The 16,270-nt window shown below is 34.7% G+C and overlaps 1 protein-coding gene across 12 annotated transcripts in view; it reads left to right on the top strand.

Annotated features, from left to right (window-relative positions):
• CNTN4 (contactin 4) overlaps positions 1 to 16,270 on the top strand; it is a 976,967-nt gene that overhangs the window by 143,965 nt on the left and 816,732 nt on the right. The window lies entirely within an intron of this gene.

Here is a 16,270-nt window from a genome sequence, read left to right as displayed (position 1 = left end):
CTTGAGATATGACAGTTATTAAACATATACCCGCAGAAACCCCAAAGGGATGCTAAGAATTGACGGGCTTTTATTTTTACATACCAGATTCTTCACTGATCCCAGTCTGAAATCCACTGTTGACTCTTCACTCAATAAAATGATATGAATATTGAGTATTTTATTGTCAGTAGATGGCATTCTCGACTAGAAACACACTTCATAACTCCACCATTGGCCTCTACATAACCTCTTAAGTGGTCGATTAAAAAGCCTTTGCCTGTTTTTGTTTTTTGCAGTCTTGTGATATATTCTGCATTCTCCCTTAGGGCTATATGCATTGATTAGCATATAGATGACTATTCTGAACTAGGCCAATACTATTCAGCATGTACTACTTAATTTAGGAATAGTAGTATTTATTTAAGGATTATTTCCAGTGAACCAGGATAGGCATAGATGGTTTGAGAAATCAAATCTGTTGAAAATCTTCAGACCATTTTCTTGGTGCTAATTTCAGCGCCCACCTCCTCACCCCCAATTAAACCTTTTAACAAAGCAGCCATATAATAGAATCATCCTAGATCATAGTTATTATCTGTTGCAGGGACATGAAGGTCATCTAGATTACTCCTGTAATTTTGTGGATGAAGAAGTTCATTATGATAAGTAAAGACTTTTCTAAGAAAGTCAATGGAAAAGTCAGGACTCCCTAATTTGAGCCCAGTAAGTTTTCCTTTCTCAGAATTATCCATGCCCATTTAAAATAAGAAGTGAAATACACAGAAAAAGGTAGAAGAAAATCAAACAAAAAAATCACATGGAAAATCTACTTTATGCAATTAGTATTGCTAATGCTTTTTCACAATTCCAGCAATGCCATATAATTCCTTGCTCTGTTAGATATCTAGCAATATTTCCTTGTTTTCAGCTGATAATTTGTCTGGTAGATTCTGAAATGGCAACCTGCCATTTGGCAAGAAAACCAGTAATGGATATGCATTTAAGAAATTGTCTTGGGAGACCAAGGCAAGTGGATCATGAGGTCAGGAGTTCAAGACCAACCTGACCAACATGGTGAAACCCGTCTCTACTAAAAATACAAAATTAGCTGGGAATAGTGGCACACACCTGTAATTCCAGCTACTTGGGAGGCTGAGGCAGGAGAATCACTTGAACCCAGGAGGACGAGGTTGCAGTGAGGTAAGAACGCACCATTGCATTCTAGCCTGGGCAACAAGAGCAAAAGTCTGGCTCCAAAAAAAAAAAAATAAAGAAGTTTTCATTGTGTTTGGCTAAGACTTACAAACTTCATCAGCTTGTGGAGTTAGTCTCTGCTCATCTCATTTATATACAGAGCTACTTATCTGATTTGCCTTTATTCCCAACAGTGGACCAAGAAATTGTTGATGGGGATTTATGCTGATGATTCTAATAAGAAAATTCATTAAATGCCCTTTTATGAAACTGGCAGGACTGGGTACAATACCCAGCATTAGGAAAAAGTCAAATAATTTTCTTTAGCATGAGGCAGATGCATTGTTGATTGCCTTTGTCATAAAGAAATTTTATTTTAATCTTTATCAGCTACTCCAAAAGAAGCTTGATCATTTTATGTGTGATCTTCACAAAGAGCATATTTCTCTTTTCCTTTTTTCTCTTCTCTTTTTCTCTTGTTTAAGAAGTAGCACCAATTTCTTTGCCAGAGGAACATGTGATTTTATTCTCAGTATTTTCTCACTCACAGAAGATTCAAGTTTATGCTAACTGGAGACCAGAAACTTGCCTTTCTTGTTGCTTGAAGCTTTGACAAAATCTGTTCACTTGCATTGAACAGTATTGCCCTAAGTTTATTTTTTTTTTTGTTAAAAAAAGGCCATACTTATTTGGAAAAATTGAGTTCTTATTTATCTTGGCTTATCTGTTGTATAGATAACATCTGCTGTCTCAGAGCTTACTCAGAACTAACAAAAGAACCAAGTGGCAGAGAAGACCTGTAAGTTTATACATTTCAGAGACAAAAAGGATTTATTTTCGCCTGTTCTATTTGTTTTTTGACTAGAGTTTGAAATGAATGATTATTGTGAATAGTTTGAGATGTAATGATGCCAACATTATCAATTTGTACATTTATCTAGGTTATGCATATTAAGATTATGCATACTATGATAACCTGAAAACTATTTAGATTAAACAGCTTATTATTATCCAAGTTAACTTTAATACAGTTACAAACACAGAACCTCAAATATCTACCCAGGAAAGGAATATGTTAGCCTGTTTTTCAACATGCTCCAGTAAATATTTAATATTTTAAAATTTTGACATTAACACATTCAGTATCTTTTTATTTTCTGCTGCTTTTTCTAATAATTCCTATAATTGTTTTTATTAATTTTTGAACTCTTCTCTGCTTAAAATAAAATTTCTCCCCAATGCAAATTGTGTTGTCTGTTAACTCTTTAGTAAGAGGAGTTTTGCTATCCTATATGATGAACACTTGATTATGTATTTTAATTAATGGTTACTATGCCAACTAGAGAACTAGATTTCAGTAAAATGATCCCACTAGATTGTAAATTTTGTTAATTTAGAAGTAACAAGAGCATCTAGTACTATGCATATTCTTGGGTTAATTCATGTATCTACTATCATTTATTTCATATTAACTCATTTATTTTCTATTACAGTACATCCACTTAGCACCCAGGTTTTCAGTGGCCACTCTGAGAGAGGCATTGTTCTAAGTGCTGGAATAGAAATATGAGGCATTGTCTTGCTTCAGTGCACATACAATGTAGTTGAAGGAAAGATTTCAGTAAACTAGTCAAAAAGTTTAGTGCAAGTAGAAATGTTATTATAGGAGATACAGCAGTGGGCCATCTTAATTCAATGGAGAAGGGTTCAGGAAATTGAGGTTGGTCAAGTTGAGTTTTGAGGGATGTTAAGTGAATACTTCCTTAGATATAAGGTATTATAAGTTGTACACATTTTGAAAATACTGTGTAGCAACAACATGATCATAATCATTACGAAGTTACAGAATAGTCTCATTGGGAGCAGTTGTTAAGTTTACATCCTCTGGGTCACTGCTAAAAATTTGTAATTTGGCAGGAAGTACATAGGAGCTGAAGATAGGAGAGTCCACCCTGCTGATTAGCAGTGAAACCACAGGCCACCCACTGAACCTCTCTTACTTTACTTCCTTATCTGTGAACTGGGATAATACCATTAGGTGCTCATTTAATATCATTTAATGCTTGACATACAGTCTAAATGACATCATGTGTATGGAAGCATATTGTAAATTGAAAATCCCTATAAAGTGAAACTGACTTTATTCTATACATATTTATTCAACACCTGCTGTGTTCAATTCGTTGAACTACATGTGAAGAGTAAATAGTTTTGTTTTGTTTTAGTCTTCAAGAAGCAGTGAGCATTTTAAAAAGGTCGTTATTGAACCCAGTACTTTTTGTTTGGAGGCTCAGGAATAATGTTAATTATTTCCCTTGGGAACGCAACACAAGCCATGTTGGTGTCCAAATGGGACACTAAAAAAGCATGTCCTCAAACTATCATTTTTATTTATTCACTTTAATTTCACTCACCAGTATCTGCTGGATGTCAGGCTCTACACTAGACATCAGAATGCCACTCTCATTTAGTGGGCAGTTAAGGCTGTAGTCACAAATGACACATCATAAAAGAGAGGGAGATAGCAAGGGAGATCACATATCAAGTAGGGAGATAGAATGAATAGGTAGAAGAGGGTTAAGAGAGATCGTGCCAGAAGAAAGCGTACGTACAAATGCCCTGAAATGGGAAGGAGCATGGCACATTTTAAGAATGGAAACTTCTTCAGTGTAGCTGAACTGCAGAGAGCAAGATGGAGGATGGTAGAAGACGAGATGGTGGGAATATTTGGCAAAGGCCAGACAGTGCAGGGATTTATAGGCCAATTAAAGAATTTTGGCCTTTTCTCTGTGAGTAATGGGAAGACAGTAAAGCATCTTAAGAGGGTTGAGATAGGAGGGATGATCATACTAGCTACTAAAGTGGGTGGAGTCAGGAGTGGTACATTGTGGCCAGGTGGTGGTGAAGGTGAAGAGATGTGAATGAAGTAAAATGGTCTCGACTTAGTGGTGGATTAGCTACTTAGGAGGGGTGAGAGGGAGGAAGAATATCACATGGAGTTTAAATTTAGAAAGGTTCACTGTAAGCTGGGTGCAGTTGCTCATGCTTGTAGTCCCAGTAACTCCAGAGACTGAAGCAGTAGGATCGCCTGAGGCCAGGAGTTGAAGCTACAGTAAGCTATATAACCCACCACTGCATTCCAGACTCAGCGACACAGCAAGACACTGTCTGAAAAACAAAAACAAAAGGAAAAGCAAAAAAGAGAAAGGTTTAGTGTAAAATCTTTGAAAGTAAAAACAGAGAAGGATTTCTAAATCTTGGATTGCCCTTATGCCATTTAAAAGCTTTATAATTGTTGTGCATCTTCTCTAACTTATTTAATGTAACCTTCTTGAAGGATAGATTTCAGGTTTTAAAAAATATTTTATTTCTGGTCTAAAAATTTGGCAGAGATTTTAAAGAAATGGTAAGTGATAAGAAGGGAGTTGTTTTCATGTATTTTGTAAGGAATGAATATTGGTTTTTTTGGTGATCTGATGAAATTTATCCCTTAATTTCAAGTGAGACAGTTTGACTTTCATATGAAGATTAAATAATTAATTTTTCTTACTTCAGATATTCAGATTTAAATCAGCCTATAGGCCATTTTTAAAATAGATTTACTGTGATAATTTTCTTGCTCATCAGGGTAACTTATTAAACAGATTATAAAATATCATAATAAAATCAGGTCCTCTGTAAATTCAGCAAAGAACATTTTTTAACATGACTTGCCATTGAGACTTTTTATAAAACCAGTGATACCCCTGGAAATTAACTGACTACTTTAAAGAAAAAAAAAAAAAAGTCTAGGTTTATTCCTCATTGTAAAATTCAGTTTTTAAATTTGCAGGCTATGAACAATCGAATTTGAGGAATAACATATTTTGGAATATGTACCATTTTATTTAAATAAGTAAGTAATTACATGGTGAAGGAATAAATAAATACGTATTATCTTCTAGGAATTGTATCACAGTTTTGATTACTGATTTTGACAGGACTGCTTTTCCTTATGAATTATGGAATTTATAGCTAAATCTTATATGAACAATGTATAAATAATGCAACAGCAGTATATTTTCTATCAAATTGTAAAATAGGTGAATTTTAAATGTAAGATTTAGTCTAAAAATTATTTTCAAATAAAATGAATAATAGAAAATTTTTAATAATACAATTTCATTTGCTGATGTATAATAAAATTGTAGATTTTTCAAAATAAAAAAATCTTAGAAAATATCTTAAATTTGTTATCTAAATTGCTAAATACAATCTTCAGTGTATTTAATGCTTTGCCTTCAGCTGTTTGGCTTTAAATTTTTGGTGATTTTTAATAAAATGTGTATATTTTGCTATGTTAAAAATGCAAATGTTGCCAAACTGTGCGTTTTGGAACCTAACTTACTCCTGTAAAAATTATTTTATATGTTGTCATTTTAAATTATCAGTTGGCTCTTTTTTTTGTTTGTTTGTTTGTTTGTTTGTTGTTTGTTTGTTTTTTCAGACGGAGTCTCGCTCTGTCGCCCAGGCTGGAGTGCAGTGGCGCGATCTCGGCTCACTGCAAGCTCCGCCTCCCGGGTTTGCACCATTCTCCTGCCTCAGCCTGCCGAGTAGCTGGGACTACAGGGGTCTGCCACCACGCCCGGCTAATTTTTTGTGTGTTTTTAGTAGAGACGGGGTTTCACCGTGTTAGCCTGGATGGTCTCGATCTCCTGCACCCACCTCGGCCTCCCAAAGTGCTGGGATTACAGACGTGAGCCATTGCACCCGTCCTGGCTCTGGTTTTATTAGAAAAATTCTCAATAGTCGTCTTTTAAATTAGTCAACCTAATACCTTTTTATTTTGTATAAAGTTCTCTGTTTTAATATCTTTTAATTTAGTGCATATATCATTTACTGGAGAATTATTAATTTCTTTGATTCGTTTAGCAATTTATACTTTGGTAATCCTTCGTTAATAATGTGATTTGTATTTAGTTACCCAGTTGCTGATAATCCTGTGGCATTACAGAGTTTGATTTATGTGAGCGATCCTTGGACTTAAAAAGGATTATTGATCATTTAAGAAAGATTAATTAATGAGTATAACATTGAGTCCTAACCTTTCTAATGCTTGTCTAAGCTACACACAGATCCATGCACAGACACACATACCCTCAAATCTCATAGCAAAACGACGAAATTACAACAAAAGGGATAGTATCCTATCTGGCTAGGCCATCACCCTATGGGCCAGCAGTGTAGAGCAAGTCTTGTGGGGCCTGATCTTGCTCTTATAAGCTATGGGATCTTGGGCAATTCAGTTTCCCTAAGCTCAGATCCTTATTTATAGTCAGTGAGGTGAATCCTATGATCTCTTAGGATCCTTTTATTTCATAATTCAAAACGCTGAAGTTAGAGGTTAATAATTTTGTATTGGTAAGACTGCAATAGCAGTCTTCCTATTATAATTAATAAATTAAGAAGTTACAGGGAACAAGGGAGAAAAAGGTAAATTCATTTATAGGGATAAAACAATAAAAGGGTACAATTAATTTATTTGGTCAACAATGTTCTTGTTTTCTTGCTGAATTTTATGGGATGGGAACAGATCTAAGAAGGAAGTCTCCTCTGTACCCTTTTGCCCTACCTGACATAAAAAGTCAGGATTGACCCATCTTAAAATCATTCATTTTGAAAGAATCCCTCATAACCTTGTTAGCTCAAGGTTATCTTTTATCTGATTTCTCTCTTCCTGGATAGGTTGCAGGCTGAAGAGCATTAAAAGATCTATTTTCTTAGTGGTTTTCCTTTCTGGATTTGAATAATTCACTTGATTCTTCTAGGCTACTTACATGAAAGAGTGTTATCTAAGAATGCTAATCTTAGTTCCTTTCATTTGAAATTAGAGAAATAAATGCATTATATTTTTAGTCTAGATAGTAAGTCCTGGATGCCCTTTACTCTGGTCATTTAAAAAACTAAATTATTTTCAGTTGCCTTTCATGTTGTGGGGTTAGATATTAATTTGAGATATGTTTTATTTTTTCCTTTTCCGTTCCTTTAGTTAAAACGAAATCTTATCTAAAGTGGGATAATAAGGGGAAGGATCCATTTAATTTGAGTATTGGGCTTATTTTGCATTAAATGCTCCTTTTGTTCCTGTTCACTTATTATTTTAAGCTCCTTTTTCCAAATATACCAACAGTAGATATCAAATGACCATTATTTCATACTAGAAGGAATTTTTATAAACCAGGCCAAAGACTCCACTAGATTTCTCCAAGTTTTTTTCTAACTCTGAAATCCTATGATTTTATGATTTTTAGTATCTTAGAGTAAACCTACAAAACTGTCATTTTGTAGGTGAACAATAGCTAGACAGTGTTGGTTTCATATGATTCAACCTACATATGGAAGCTTAGTCATTGCATTGTTTAGGAAAACTATATAATGTATGAAAATGGTAATGTCAAGCAACTAAGCTTATTAAGACACTAACATCATTTTAAAAATTTAGTTTTGAATACTAGATATTAAGAATTATATTTTAAACATTTGTAAATCCAGTGAGAATAAAATGTTCTTTGCATATCTTATTTCTTTTCACAGGGAGTTTTTTTCTGTGTTTTATGAGACAAATCACAGGCATTACAGTTTGAAATCAATTTCATTGTTTTCATTGCAATTGCTACATAGCTGTTGAATATTTGTAGTAAGTTTTAATGACTAATGAAGTGCATGTTTGATTATATGCCATTAGTAAAAATATCTTTTTATGGCAAAGGGCGGTTTTCAGTATGGCATTGACAAAGGCAATATATAAATGTGTTATTCCCCTTCAAAAGAATGCAAATCAGTATAAACAAATTTTAAGGGAAATATTTAAAAATAAACAATTAAAAGAGATTATATGAATATGTAAATAGAGCACTTAGGTCTACTTATTTTCAGGGGCCAGTGTACTACTAATTAGAAAAGTTGTAAATATCATAATTACTGTAGTAAATTAATTTCATTTTTATTGCTTACATTTTATTGCTTGGTATTCCAGGCATTGGGTAGATAGTTACAATGCTGACATCAAGAGTGTTCCCATGATTATTTCTCCACTTTTCTAACCATCAACTCATCATATGTTCCTTATCCTCCTGCTACTTATTATCACTTGCCATTTCACTCATTATTTGCTCCTATCTCTCTGTCTTTGCTCATTCAATTCTCTTTTCCAGGGATACCCCTTCCTTCCAGTTCTTACCTGCCAAAGCTGTGTTTGGCTTCTGATGTTTAGCTTAATGTCTGCATCTTCTGCAATGTCTTTCAGATGTCTGCAGTCAGAACTCTTTAGGTCACTACTGTCAGCTTGTCTTTCCACTGGAGCTCATCTAGAATACATTGCTTTGTGACCAAACACATTCTTTCTGTATCTGCCTCCCAATTAGATTGTGTACTTCTCTTCCCCATGTTCCCTGCTTTGGCACAAGTCATGCTCTTCTAAGCAATCCAGGCTTGTTCAGTTGAATTATTTTCTAAAATTAAAACAGTATGCCAGTAATACAGGTCTAGGCTTGATTTTTCCTGAGTGCTGTATTTGCAGTGTGTGGGTCAATTATTTCTGTTCCTTTTCAAAGGATCTCACTTATCTTCTTGTTTTCTGCCCCATTGGATAAGTCATCTCATGCCATCATTTATTTAACTTCAAACACATTTCCTAAATGTTGAGGAATACAGGAACAAAAAGAGCATGTCTGCATCTGCATATTTGGTCTTAGGTATTGGGTGAAAGACCATCAAAAACATATTAGTACTGGGAAGAACACAATTATTATTTTTTTTTTTTTTGAGACAGAGTCTCGCTCTGTCGCCCAGGCTGGAGTGCAGTGGCCGGATCTCAGCTCACTGCAAGCTCCGCCTCCCAGGTTCACGCCATTCTCCTGCCTCAGCCTCCCGAGTAGCTGGGACTACAGGCGCCCGCCACCTCGCCCGGCTGGTTTTTTGTATTTTTTAGTAGAGACGGGGTTTCACCGTGTTAGCCAGGATGGTCTCGATCTCCTGATCTCGTGATCCGCCCGTCTCGGCCTCCCAAAGTGCTGGGATTACAGGCTTGAGCCACCGCGCCCGGCCTCACAATTATTTTAAAAGACATCAAATGAATAATGATTTTTAAAATTAAGGGTCAGAAAGAAGTCTCTAATAGAAATCACAAAACGATAGACATTTTCTTTGACCATTCTTGCTTTGCTTCTGTAATGTATATTTAATATTAATATAAATAACAGTAATGACAACCATAATGGCTACTACCATGTCATAGAATGTACTATATGCATTCACATGTTTCATCTGATTTGGTCCATGTATCATAACATGAAGTTGGTGAGGCAGAGGCTATATATGTTATTCAGACTCAAGATAGAAGGGATTCATTAGGAAAGGGTTCATAAGAAAAGTAAGCTTAAAGCACAATGTTTTTCTCCAACTTTTCATTTCAAGGGTACATATATGCAGGATATGCAGGTTTGTTACATAGGTAAATATGAAGCAGAGACACTTTTTTAACATCAATTCTCCAGTGAGTTCATAGCAGATTACAGGGTCAAAATATATATGGATACACCATAGTCAGCATCATTTAAACTTGTAGAGGTAAGAAAATTGTCCCTGAATAGTCAATTCAATCTTCCTGTGCTCTATTGAGTGTGTCTATCTATGGATACAATATGAATAAAGATGGATCTGGACATTTCACCCTTCCGCATATGGGAGTAAAAACTGTAAGGAGACTAATAATATCCTGCATCACAAATTGCTTGCTGCAGTTAAAGAAGTTTTATTCAGATCCTCATGATCTCACAGGGAACCAGTATCTTGAGAGTTGACGAACTTTCCATAAAAACACTAATCACGTATAACAGTTCAGTCAAAATCTACTCACATAGATATTCCAAAGTACAGCAGGAATTTAGAACAAAAGATGGTAAATTTGAAGGCTCTGATCTGTAACATTTCTTCTTAAAATATTTCAGCTGACTTGCTTAGCCTGGTATGCAAAATCTGGTGCAAGCTGAGCATGGTCTAAGTTGCCTCATCATCTCAGCCCTCCATGCTTCTGTATTTGTATACTTCCATACTTAGCAAATAACTGTTCTCTCTCCATGGAATGTATTATTATCCTCTGCCACTGTCCTCTTAAACCTGGCAAATGCATAGCTTTCTTTTGAGACCTACCTTTGTTAAGGCCTAGCTCTTTGAAGACTTTTCTGACTATCCAAGGTATTGTCGACTTTCCTTTGTAACTGTATGTATTTTTCTTACGTAAGCAACCACTGCTCTGGGTTATTACTAGATTTTTCTCTCCCAAATAAGATAGGAGGTTCTGTTAGAAGTGGAACCTTAATATTCATTTTTATATGGTGAATTTCTAGGCCCGTATGTGGACTATATTACAGGATTAAAGCAAGCTTGTTTAACCTGTGGCTCATGGGCAACATGCAGCCCAGGACAGCTTTTATTGTGGCCCAAGACAAATTCAGAAACTTTATTTAAACATTATGAGATTGCCTTTTTTTTTTTTTTTTTTTTTTTTTTTTTTTAAGCTCATCAGCTATTGTTAGTGTATTTTATGTATGGCCCAAGATAACTCTTCTTCTTCCTATGTGGCCCAGGGAAGCCAAAAGGTTGGACATCGTTGGGTTAAAGCTTCTTAGTAACGAGTAAATGAACAAAATGGAGTGGACGAATAGTGTAGTTCACTATGGACAAGTTTAAAAATGCTTTTCTCAATGATAAGGGCAAAATGAAAATTCTGAGGTTTCTACATGCATTATTCTTGAAACCTTTAGTATTTTACATGTAGAAAGACCATTGTTCAAACTCTCATTTGATAGAGTAGTCAGTGATGAAGACATTGCCAATGGTGTCAGTTGCCATACTTCTGCAGTATAGACTCTTTGCCCAAAGGAAAATATTGGAGACAAATCTGAAAGCAATGTAAAAACCTTATGAAAAAGCAGAATGTGTCTTTGAATAATTGCATTTAATATGTTATTCAGCCTAATTTGTGCATTTTAAGTAACATGTTGAGGAGTTGTACAGTAGTTCTCCCTTATCCACAGGTCATACCACAACTCCAAGTAGATGCCTGCAGATGGTACTAAACCCTTATATATACTATGTTTTTCCTATACATACATACCTATGATAAAGTTTAATTTATAAATTAGGCACAGTAAGAAATTAATAGCTATTAATAAAATGGAACAATTATAACATACTGTAATAAAAGCTATGTAAATGTGGTCTTTCTGTCTCATCTCAAAATACCTTATTATACTACACTCACCTATTTTTGGACTGTGGGTGACCACAGGTAACTGAAGCTGTGAAAAGCAAAACCATGAATAAGTGAGGACTGCTGTATGTGTTTTAGAGCTGTGCTATCCAGTGTGTCAGCCACTACTTACATGTGGCTATTGGGAAATTGAAATGTGTCCCCAAAGTGATATGTGCTGTAAGTGAAAAATGAACATCAGATTTCAGAAGATAAGTACAAAAAAAAGGAATATGAACTATTTCACTATTATATTGTTTCTCTACTGAAATGATATTTTGAGTATATTAGGTTAACTAAAATATGTTATTAAACTTAATTTTATTCCTATCTCTTTACTTTTTAAATGTTACTGCTAGAAAATTTCAAACTGCATATGTGTCATGCATTGTATTTCCATTGGACAGTCCTGGTTTAGAAAGGAAATTATGATTTTCAAGAGAATAAAGACATTAAATAAAAGGAAAGGTTAAACAAAGTATGACCCATCAGGAAAGAGATAAACAAGGGGAGGGAACAGGATAAGTCAGCCCAACCATGGAAACATGTAGCGATTGCTCAAGGGCTTGTTCTCTGAATCTGAAAATGCTGTAATGGTTCCAGGAAAATACTTTTAGGGCTAGTAAATGAAAATAAGTGCTTATATAACATATAAACTTAAAGAATTCGTGATATTTAATGTTCAACAGCTATGGGAAGGTTTAATCAACCTACTATGATATTTTAATTAAAAAGCATTCTAAAGTCAAATAAATTGAGAAATACTATCCATCTTCCATAATAGGTACAATGAATGGTTTAATGTTAAATACCCTGAGAGTCTTACAGCTAAAATTTTATCACTGTTTCAAACAGAATTGTTCCCATGTCTGGATTATAGAACTCACTCCTCCTATATATTTAATAATCAGTATTCTATGAGATATATTTTGGGAGATACTTAGTAGAAGATAAAGTCACTATATTTTATTAGGGATGAAACTGAGGCTAGGGAGATCCCTAATTTATTTGAGATCTTATATGTGGGCAAAATAGACAGATTGATGCAATTTCCAGCACAGTTTAACAAACACTTTCAGAGTAGCTGCTTTCTGCCAGTTATTCATTCTGACGATAAGATGAATAATGCAGCCAGGTTGGGAAATACCACAATTCATAGATTCTCAAGTGATTGTTCTCATGTTTTCGGAAAAAGGCAATGACAGTGTGTACACTGACCCAGAGGGTGATTCTCCTGCTATACTTAATTTTCCAATAACTCCTATTGCATTGAAACTGTTGCAACTATTCTTCAGAAGTATAGACACTGAAATAAGTAAAAGAAAATAGTAATGTACATTGAGTTTTAGAAATGTACCATGTACATGTTTTTAGAACTCTTAGCATTTTGATTTAAAATAATAAAAATAGGTATATGTATTTTCTTCTTTAGACAGAAGACTGTAGGGTGAAAATTTCTAAATTTAACCCAATATTTTTATTAACTGAGTGTCATTGGTCATGTTATGAAAAATTATAAGCTTTCAGCTACCTGTCTTCTACAAGTAATCATGAACTGTCTAGCTCTGCTGAAGTTTTTATATTTTTTCATGAATTCATACTTAAATCCTAGTAATAAATGGAGTTCCTTTTCGAGAATTATTCCTTTTCTGTCACCTCTTCTTTCAACTTTACCAGCAACAGGCACACAGAGAGGTACATCTGTGTGCACACATGCGTGTTCTACTTTACACTCTCACATTCTCACACTGTCAGATGCTCTTAGATAAATACCTTTCTGGATGTTAGTTTTTCAGAATGTCAGTGGTCCCAATTCTTTTCCTTAGGTACAGATAAAAATTTTAACCCTGTATTTTCTGCTAGGTTTCTGTTTAATAGCATTGATGGGTTTTTTAAAAAATTATCATAGAATGCAATTGCATATTTTGGACATTCTCATCCTGCAACTACCTTCCCTCCCCAAAATGTTTAGATTCTGTGGCAGAGATAGTGTAAAGTTTACAAAATCATGCAATCATTTACATATTCATTCAACAAATTGTCATCAAGACAATGGGCTAGCAATTGTGGAGATAATAAGGAAAACACTTTTAATACCCCTTATCCTGAAAGGAAACTTATAATTGGAAGATATTTTTGCAAACATACTACATTTTTTTTGAGTAATAAGGTTGCTGTGTTTAACATTTGCCTTAAGTAACTTCCATAGATAGTTACTTTCATTCTGACCCATAGCTGTGCTGGGGATAGTGGTAGGCACATCTATAACTCAGGAATTAGTTTGAAGTTGCAGAATTGTTAGTAAATGTAATATTTGTTGATTTATTACATGTATTTGCAGCAATGCAATGTGTATATACTATTATAGGAAATACCAAGACAAATAAAAATTAAAAGGCGAACAGCTTATAGTAATTACCCACAAAGGGCTTTTTAACATGAAAAGGAGAGAGGGGATGGTGGGTTCAAACAAATGGTTCTATTAGAAGATGAGTTCCTACAAGAGGCATAGATGAAGTTTGATGGGGCATTCAGAGGAGGCGAAAAATCCTCTCAGGGGGATTCAGGGAATGTTTGTGGAATGAGTTGGCAGTAGATTTGTTCAGTGTAGTATGGCTGAGATTTGGACTTACAGACTTGGTGGAGATGTTCACTGCAAGTTGAGTAAGTAGTGCAAACATACACATAAAGACAAGAAAAGTCTTAGGGCATGAATGTGAACAGCAAGTGGAGGAGGTCAGTTAAGTACAAGCATAGAATGGGAAATGAATGTGAATGCCATGCACAAAGCACATACGCATTGTGTTCTACTATATATTTACACAGGTGCCTTTTCTTTCTCTGGAAGGGAGATTTGCATGGATGCCTTTCTAGCTGGACGTCATACACAGCCAATTCTGTTGATAAGCTAATGCTGATGCAGTGACTGCAATAATTCTTGAGTATGCCATCTTTACCAGCTCTGCTAGAGTGTTGAAATTTCAAAAGAAAAACCCAAGTACCTATTAAATCATCAGATGCCATAGTGTGTTTATAAAATCAGATGAAAGCCAATTTCTACATTAGAGCAAATCTGCTTTTCTGTACTTGGTTGGTGTTGTAAGGAGAGATTACTCTGCTTCTCTAAGAAGGTTAAGCTGTCATCTAGTTAAATATGGACTTAAAATAATGCTGCCAAAGCAGTTTCCTCTTGTGATTGATGATGATGATGACAGATGATGATAGTTTTGAAATCAGTTTTACAGGGGAAATTGCTATTTTTCTACTTTGGCTGATGTTGTAGTCTAGATTTGGGAATTTCTTGTCATATTCGGGAACATTTTTGATTAAAAGGAAAATTGCTAAGGAATGTATTCTCTATGATAAAATGGCTCTAAAACTGAGCTATGGAACAAATGATTATAAGTTGCCTTATACATATTATTTGAGTGACAGCAGTTATTCTTGGCTTTACAGTGTCATTATGAGTTATATTTTGGGGAACAAATAGCAAGCCATGTCTAGTCAGCAAAAGTGGCAGAAAGTGAGGAACTTAGAAGCTATGATAGTAATAGTCTTACTAAAGTCATCAAAGAATTTTCATATTATTACTATTAAATTTTCTCTATAATTCTCTCAGGACTTAATGCATGTGTTTCCTCTCCTTGAATTATTCTTCCCCTCAGATACCTGCATGGCTTGTTTTCCTTCTCTAGAAGAATAGCTGCACCCCCTCTGCAGTCTGTCATTCGTCCATGGCATTTATCACCATCTGACATGGGATATGTGTATTTGTTTACTGTCTCCTCATGCTAGGTTGTAAGCTGTGTGAGAGCTGAGACTGGTTTCTTCAGTGCAATAAAGTAAGAACCTATAAAAGTTCTTAGTTCATAATAGACACTCAGTTAGTAATTCTTGAATCATTAGCTCTATGAATAAATCTTTATTTTATACGTAGACAACTAAATAATGTGGTCACGATATAAAAAGAAGCTAATGTTTGGTGCCAGAATCAAATTCAAGCTTCTCAGTTTATTTAACCAAATTACTTTGGTTTGTGTTGATGTAAGTAATAAAGACAATGAATAGCCCTGAAAAAAAGAATAATAGTGAGGACTTATACTTAGGTGTGAACCATTTCTATACTTCATCACATTCTAGAATAAATGAATCAATTTTGTTAATACAAAACTGCTGATAATGACTACTCTATACCATTGCATTGTGTAAGCCTGTGCAGATGCTGGTCTGAAAAAGCCATTTTCAGAAAGGAAAAGAAAACAGGACGTAAACCCCCCAAATATTTTTTAAAGGCCAATAACATTTGTATCCATTGGGTAAACACGATCAGTCAAAGCTCTACAAGCTATATATGGGTTGCTTCCTTAACAAATATGTTTTTTGCCTTGGCCATTCATCATATCTGGAAGTTTGGGTGATAAGCTTGAGCACTCTCTTATGTTAACACTGAAAATAGCCACTTGGTGGATTTGTAGAAAGAAAAGCCTGTTAAAGTGACAGAACAATCATGCATTCTCCTGACAATATAAAATAGGATATTGTAGCTTGTTTATATTAGTGTTGGCTTGGTGTAGTAAAATTCAGCTGAATTTTAAGAAGAGGATTTGTTTTAATAGGAAATTAGGTTGTGAATGGAAAACGCTACAATGCAGATGCGAAAGATATTCCCTCGTACCCTCCAAACGCATAAGGAGTTTTCTAATGAGACTGAAAATAGTAGCTACTAAAAGCAAAGTCATCTTATCTATTGTCTGAGATGAATTACCTTAAAAACACTGGACCCTGATCTCATTACTATACATT

Source organism: Chlorocebus sabaeus, chromosome 22 (genome assembly GCF_047675955.1).
Source record: "Chlorocebus sabaeus isolate Y175 chromosome 22, mChlSab1.0.hap1, whole genome shotgun sequence".
In the NCBI taxonomy this organism is placed as follows: domain Eukaryota; kingdom Metazoa; phylum Chordata; class Mammalia; order Primates; family Cercopithecidae; genus Chlorocebus; species Chlorocebus sabaeus.
The sequence above is the reverse complement of the archived record's forward strand: the minus strand, read 5'-3'. Positions and strand labels throughout refer to the sequence as shown.